Below are 6,494 nucleotides of genomic sequence, written 5' to 3' on the forward strand. Positions count from 1 at the left end.
CCAAGCTTGATTATTTTCCTTTAAAGGGGACCTATTATACAAAATTCACTTTTACATGGTGAACATAAATGTGTCAGAAGTGTGTGTACACAACCAGCCGATAATGGTAAAAATCCACCCAGTCCTTTTTTTATATTCCCCATAAATCATGAACAGTGTCTCAAAATGAGTCATTCTGGTTTTCTCTCCAGTGTGACGTCACGTTGGAACAAACCCCGCCCAGGGACTGTGGCCTCTTAGCGTAGATCCTCCCCTGAGTGAGCTGCACACAGTCTGCCATGTTCTCCGCGCTGGACCAGCTACAGTGGTAAAGAAGAATGTCTCAGCTTTGGAAGTGTTCTGTTGTTGGCTGTAAGAATGAACATAAGAGACTTCATCTACTCCTGGCATCAGAGCCACTGAAGACGCAGTGGAGAAGTTTTATTTTTGAAGCCCCCCAAAAATAGCTAAATTCATAAAAGTTTGTGCGAATCATTTTACACCAGACTGCTTTGTGAGCGAGGGTCAGCAGGATTTGCTGAAAAGTTGATTCTCGAGGATGGATCAGTACCAAGTGTTCATGATCCAGATTTATATATCGTGAATATTTGCAAAATCCCACGGCTAATGCGGCTAAAGTCACCATCGTCTCTGATTGTATTCACGGAGACCAGAGCTATGTCGTCGTCTTTATTTTTAAACCCGAAAACGCTTACTGTCTGTGTAGAATTCATTCATGTAGGGCTGAACACCGGTATTTACAGTGTCAGTCATATTGGTTCGCTTGATTTGTTGTTGCCGTAGTATCCGAAGCACGAGCTGTAAAGGCACAGCCGTCTTCTGGAAAGAGGGCGTGGCCGAGCAGCTCATTTGCATTCAAAGAGACACACAGGAAAACAGCGTGTTTTTGCTTCCACCCAAAAAAGGGGCATTTACGGCATGATATAATAAATGAAATGATCCGTGGGGTCAACTTCACAGACACATTCTGGGGGACACCTGAGACTTATATTACATCTTGTAAAAAGGGGCATAATAGGTCCCCTTTAACAGCAAGTGTTTTATTCCTCTTATACCACAGCAATTCGTCATACTTTTTATCCATTTATAGTTACATTAGTTAATGTTGTGAAACACCCACAAGACAAGTTAGATCCTGTTATCGCTTTAGAGCAGCTGTAAATAGTGGTTCCCTCACCAGCTTATATCTCTCTCTCTCTCTCTCTCTCTCTCCCCCTCTCCCTCTCCCTCTCTCTCCCTCTCCCTCTCTCTCCCTCTCCCTCTCTAACTCTCTCTTCTTAAAGTTATTAAGACCCAAAAAAAAGTGCAGCGTGTTACCAAGAAACTGCAAATCCCTGCAAATTCCTGAAGACTTTCGCATGCTGGAAAACATTACAGGAACAGCTCTGACAATGAAGCCTCCATCTAGAAATGTTTAATATACATGTCTTTACAGAAAGCTTCTCCATGTCAATAATTATACTGTGACTACTGTCGGAACGCCTGTCAGAGCTTCTCTTGTAGATGATTATATCACAGCGTGGTTGAGTTCTCGAATCTGATTGGTCAGAAGGTGTGTATGATTTCTGTATAACAGCACAGCTCGGACAGTAGCTCTGGCTGTAACATGAACGACAGGTTTATATTAATGTGCGTGTTCTAATATGTTATTGTTTCTACAGTATAGTAACAGCTCATACGTAGGGCCTTGTACGGAAGACACTCCACATAATCTAAGATGAATAATAAACATATATTTTTAATTGTTATTAAATAAAGAAAAATGTGCGGTCGTTGACGTGGTGAATTGTTTTGTTATTTGAATAAACATTTATGGAAGTTACAGTGCTTCGCAAAGCTCCCTTGCATGGGAAAGTCTTCAGGACAGAGTTTGAGAGGCTGGTGAGGGAATTATGGTTTATCATTTATCAAATGATAACAGGAACCAGCTTGCCTCATGGATGTTCCACAACATTGAATCTAACTCTAAGCTATTAAACTATTTTAAGTCACATTCATTAATATTTCCAACATTGTAATCATTGATGTATTCTAAGCAGAATAACAGACCATGCGGACCAGACCGTGGGATTTTATAAAATAAGAAAAATAGTAAGTAAGTAAGTAAAATTTATTTATATAGCACGTTTCACACAGCAAAGCTGACCAAACTGCTGCACAGAGTAAGGAAAATAACACAGAAAGAGAATCAGACCAAATAAAAACAGACAATGGACAATAGAAAAAATTGATTAAAAATTTGTTTTAAGCCTTTTTTTAAAAGTGGTAATAGAAGGTGCAAGGTGGATGTCCAGTGGCAGTTGATTCCATAGACGGGGGGCAGCAACAGCAAAAGCTCTATCCCCCTTCGTTTTTAACCGGGAATGAGGGACATGCAAAAGAAACCTATCAGAAGATCTTAGACATCTGTTTGATGAATGTGGTTTAAGAAGATCCTCGAGATAGGAAGGAGCTTGATTATTAAGAGTTTTAAAAACAAACATCAGAATCTTAAACTGAATCCTAAAATGGACCGGGAGCCAGTGAAGCGATGCTAAAATTGGGGTGACACGATCAAACTTCTTTGCCCTGGTCAACAGCCTTGCAGCTGCATTCTGAACCATCTGAAGACGAGCCAGAGATGACTGAGGAAGACCCAAGTATAATGAATTACAGTAATCTAAGCGAGAAGTAACAAAAGCATGAATAACCACCTCCAAATCCTGGAAAGACAAAAATGTTTTGAGTTTCGAAATAATCCGTAGTTGCTAAAAACTAGTCTTAACGACCGAATTTATCTGCTTGGTTAAGCATAATTCTGACTGCAGAATGAAGCCAAGGTTCCGAACCTGGGAAGAAATTGAGGGGAAGTGTTTATGGAGCTCGTTAATGAGACCATCTCTCAATCTCAGGGGGCCAAAAACAATTATTTCAGTTTTGTCTTCATTAAGTCGGACTAAATTATTTGTCAACCATTTTTTAATGTCATCCAGACAGTCCAACAATGGCTGAATGGAGTCACCAGCTTTCAAAGGAATGTACAACTGGGTATCATCAGCATATAAATGAAAAGAGACATTTTGAGCCCTAATAATATTCCCCAACGGCCGCATATATAAATTAAAAAGAAGTGGGCCCAGAATGGAGCCTTGAGGAACACCACTAATAATAGGACTAGAAGAAGAGCAGAAATTACCCAACGCTATCGAGAAAGACCTGTCCTCAAGATATGAGCTGAGCCATTGTAGGGCGGTGCCCTTGATACCAAACAGATGCTCTAAGCGCCAGAGAAGTATGTTATGCTCTACAGTATCAAAGGCAGCTGTAAGATCTAGTGGAATCAACACAGTATTTTTTCCAGCATCCACTGTGAGTAAAACGTCATTGGACACTTTTAACAAAGCAGACTCCGTGCTATGAAAAGCAGTGAAACCAGATTGTAAAGGTTCAAATAACATAGCTGAGTTTAAAAACAGGAGCAATTGAGATTGTATCACTTTCTCAAGCAGCTTTGACAGAAACAGTAGCTTAGAGATAGGCCGATAACTATTAAGGCAACCTTCATCCAAACCCTGTTTCTTAAGCAAAGGTTGAACAATAGCATGCTTAAAACAATTTGGGACCACCCCTGCATCCAAAGAAGAACTTATCAACACTTGGATACTGGGGCCAATTTCAGAAAAGGTTGCTTTCATAAGCACAACGGGAACAACATCAAGTGGCGTGGATGATATTTTCATCTGGTAAACCAGATCACACAGTTCCTTTAGAGAAACGTGTTCAAATTGATTAAGTTAAACCGGTAAAGCCAGTGAATTTGGGGACAGGTCTGATAAATGCGAAGTGAAGGAAGAACGAATGGTAATTACTTTATCAGCAAAAAAAAACTTTAAAAACTTCTCACAAAGTTCAGCCGAGGGTTCCCCATGGAATTGGCAACTCGGATTAATAATTGAATTTATCGTGGTGAATAAGATCTTTGGTCTATGACAGTGTGTAGCGATTAAGTCAGAGAAATACCTAGACCTAGCTGACTTTGCTGCACTCTGAAACTTAAACAAACAATCTTTAAAGATCTGGAAGGACACCGTTAACTGATCACGCTTCCATCTCCGCTCAGCTCTACGACAAGCCTGTCTGAGAGAACGAGTATTATCGTCCAGCCAGTAATAAGATTTACGATTTGGTTGTTTCCGTTTAAAAGGGGCAATGGAGTCTAAAATATTGGAGCGAAATGAGTATAATAAGACAATCAAATCATCAGGGCCAGAAGAAGACTCTGCAGCACTCAAGATAGATGTTTCAACAGCATTAGCTAGAAAACTTTCACTAAACTGAGAGGCAGTGAGTGAATTAATACAACGAGAATAATATCCTGAAGGCCTAGTCATAACGGCAGAGTTGGCAGCAGGGACCTTAAAAACAATGGGCTTGTGATCAGAGAAGGAAGCATCTTCAACATTAACATCATCAACAGCGGTTCCATATGACAATATAAGGTCTAGTGCATGACCAAGGACATGAGTTGCCTGATTTATGTGTTGAATAAAACCAAATGAATCCAAGATATTACAAAATTCAGTAACCAAGGGTTGACCAGGGCAGCGGACATGCACATTAAAATCACCCAATAATAACAAACGATCATAATCCACTTCATGGGCGTAAAAGCCTCTGCCATATCACTTGACCCCTGTGTGGATAATTTCATATAGGAATATAATAATTTTGTATCATTGCCTCTCAAAAAATTGGAGAAATGTTCATTGTTGCCATACGGCAACACAATGCAGTAAAAGTATATTTACTGCCATAAGTACACCTATATATTGTTTATTGTAATTTTAGAGATATTTCTTTATTTTAGTTAAATGTTCAGTTGCGCTTCTTCTCTTTGAAGTAAACTGAACCTGTCCTAGACAATATAGAGACGTAAAATACCCGTGGTTCTGAATGTTGATATTTGTTAAGATTCATTGCCTCGGTGTTATCTACAGTCCACCAGGTCAGATGGGAAGCGTTCTTCCATCCCAGAAATATATAAATCAAATCTGTGTGTGTGGCTGTGTGTGTGTGTGTGTGTGTGTGTGTGTGTGTGTGTGTGTGTGTGTGTGTACTATTTTTTTTTTTCTTCTTCATCGCAGTTATCTGTTGGGGCAAATCCCTGCCATGTGCCCTGCTATTACCAATATATTTATTATACTATTACGTTTCAGTTGTATCATTTGTACTATAAGTAATGGGCCTATCATTTCTGTAGATTAATACTTACTCAAAGTCTCATTTATAATCATATTTGTTTCTCCTACAACTTTCTAGAATTCAGTGATCAATTAATTTGTCCAACATCTTACCGCCTGGATTGTAATTCTGCCTCAAGTCACTTTGCTTCAAAGTATTTGCCAATTTAAATGTAAACGTACCGTAAATGCAAATGAATGTAACGCAGTGTTTCGTGGGTTGTGTATTTACAGGAATAACTATGAATTATAGATTCTTGTAAACATGCAGCAGTAGAGTTACATCATTGTCAGGGATGATGAATTTCATGGCAGATTAATCAGTACATTCTCCTCCCTCCACCCAGACCCCCCACCCCCCCAACCCCCTTTGACGTGCACATTTTACTTTGATATACGATAGCTATGGATCTCATACGAACAGCGAAGTTTGTAATAAACAACTTCAGGCAGCATGCCAGGTCCTTTCATTATTCAAAGACGTGCTCGTTAATAATTGCAGAAAATATCTGAGTTCACAAGTGCCATTCTTTAAGATTATTGAGCTTCTGCTACACTTTTGTCTTTTATTTGACAAGTGAGCAAACTCATTTTCTTGTCAATGGCTCGTAATAGATTGCGAACTGTCTGGTTTCAGTGTTTGGGTTGTTTATTTATCTTAATTGCGCTGTAATTTGAATGAGATCATTAAGGATGGCACCATGGGTGGGTGGTGTAAATACAGGATCGGTGTAAACATGTGAAATGTGTTTATGTAAGAACTAATATGTAATTATTTCTTGCTTTTCACAAAATGACGGGCGTAAACTTTGTTCTGATTAGACATGGCTAGGCGTGATATTTTAGGTAGGACGGCTCAAATTAATATCTATCAATATCTGGAAAATGAACCTATTACGGATGATATATACTGCATTAAATCACGAGGTCTCATCAGTGACATAGTAAGAGTGATGTGGGGGAAAATATCATATACACACAACATCTTCATAATGTTCTACGGGTTTTGTTCTGGGTTTTTATTTTTTTCTCCAAATACCAAAAAACAAAAACAAAAAACTTCCAGTTCTGTCATTTGTTCTTTTGTGTACGTGTTTGTACTTGTGCTTATTCTACTTTCTTTTAGTTTTGAGGCATTTTGGGAGATGCGTTTAGTTTGACTTTATAAATAGCACGTATTATTATGCATTAAAGTTATTATTAAATATATTTGTGTATTATATGTTTTTTTTTTCCCCCTTTTTGGTGCAAGAGTCAAAAAAACTTCCTGTGTAT

The sequence above is a fragment of the Ictalurus punctatus genome, chromosome 8 (assembly GCF_001660625.3).
Source record: "Ictalurus punctatus breed USDA103 chromosome 8, Coco_2.0, whole genome shotgun sequence".
NCBI classification, from domain to species: Eukaryota; Metazoa; Chordata; class Actinopteri; order Siluriformes; family Ictaluridae; genus Ictalurus; species Ictalurus punctatus.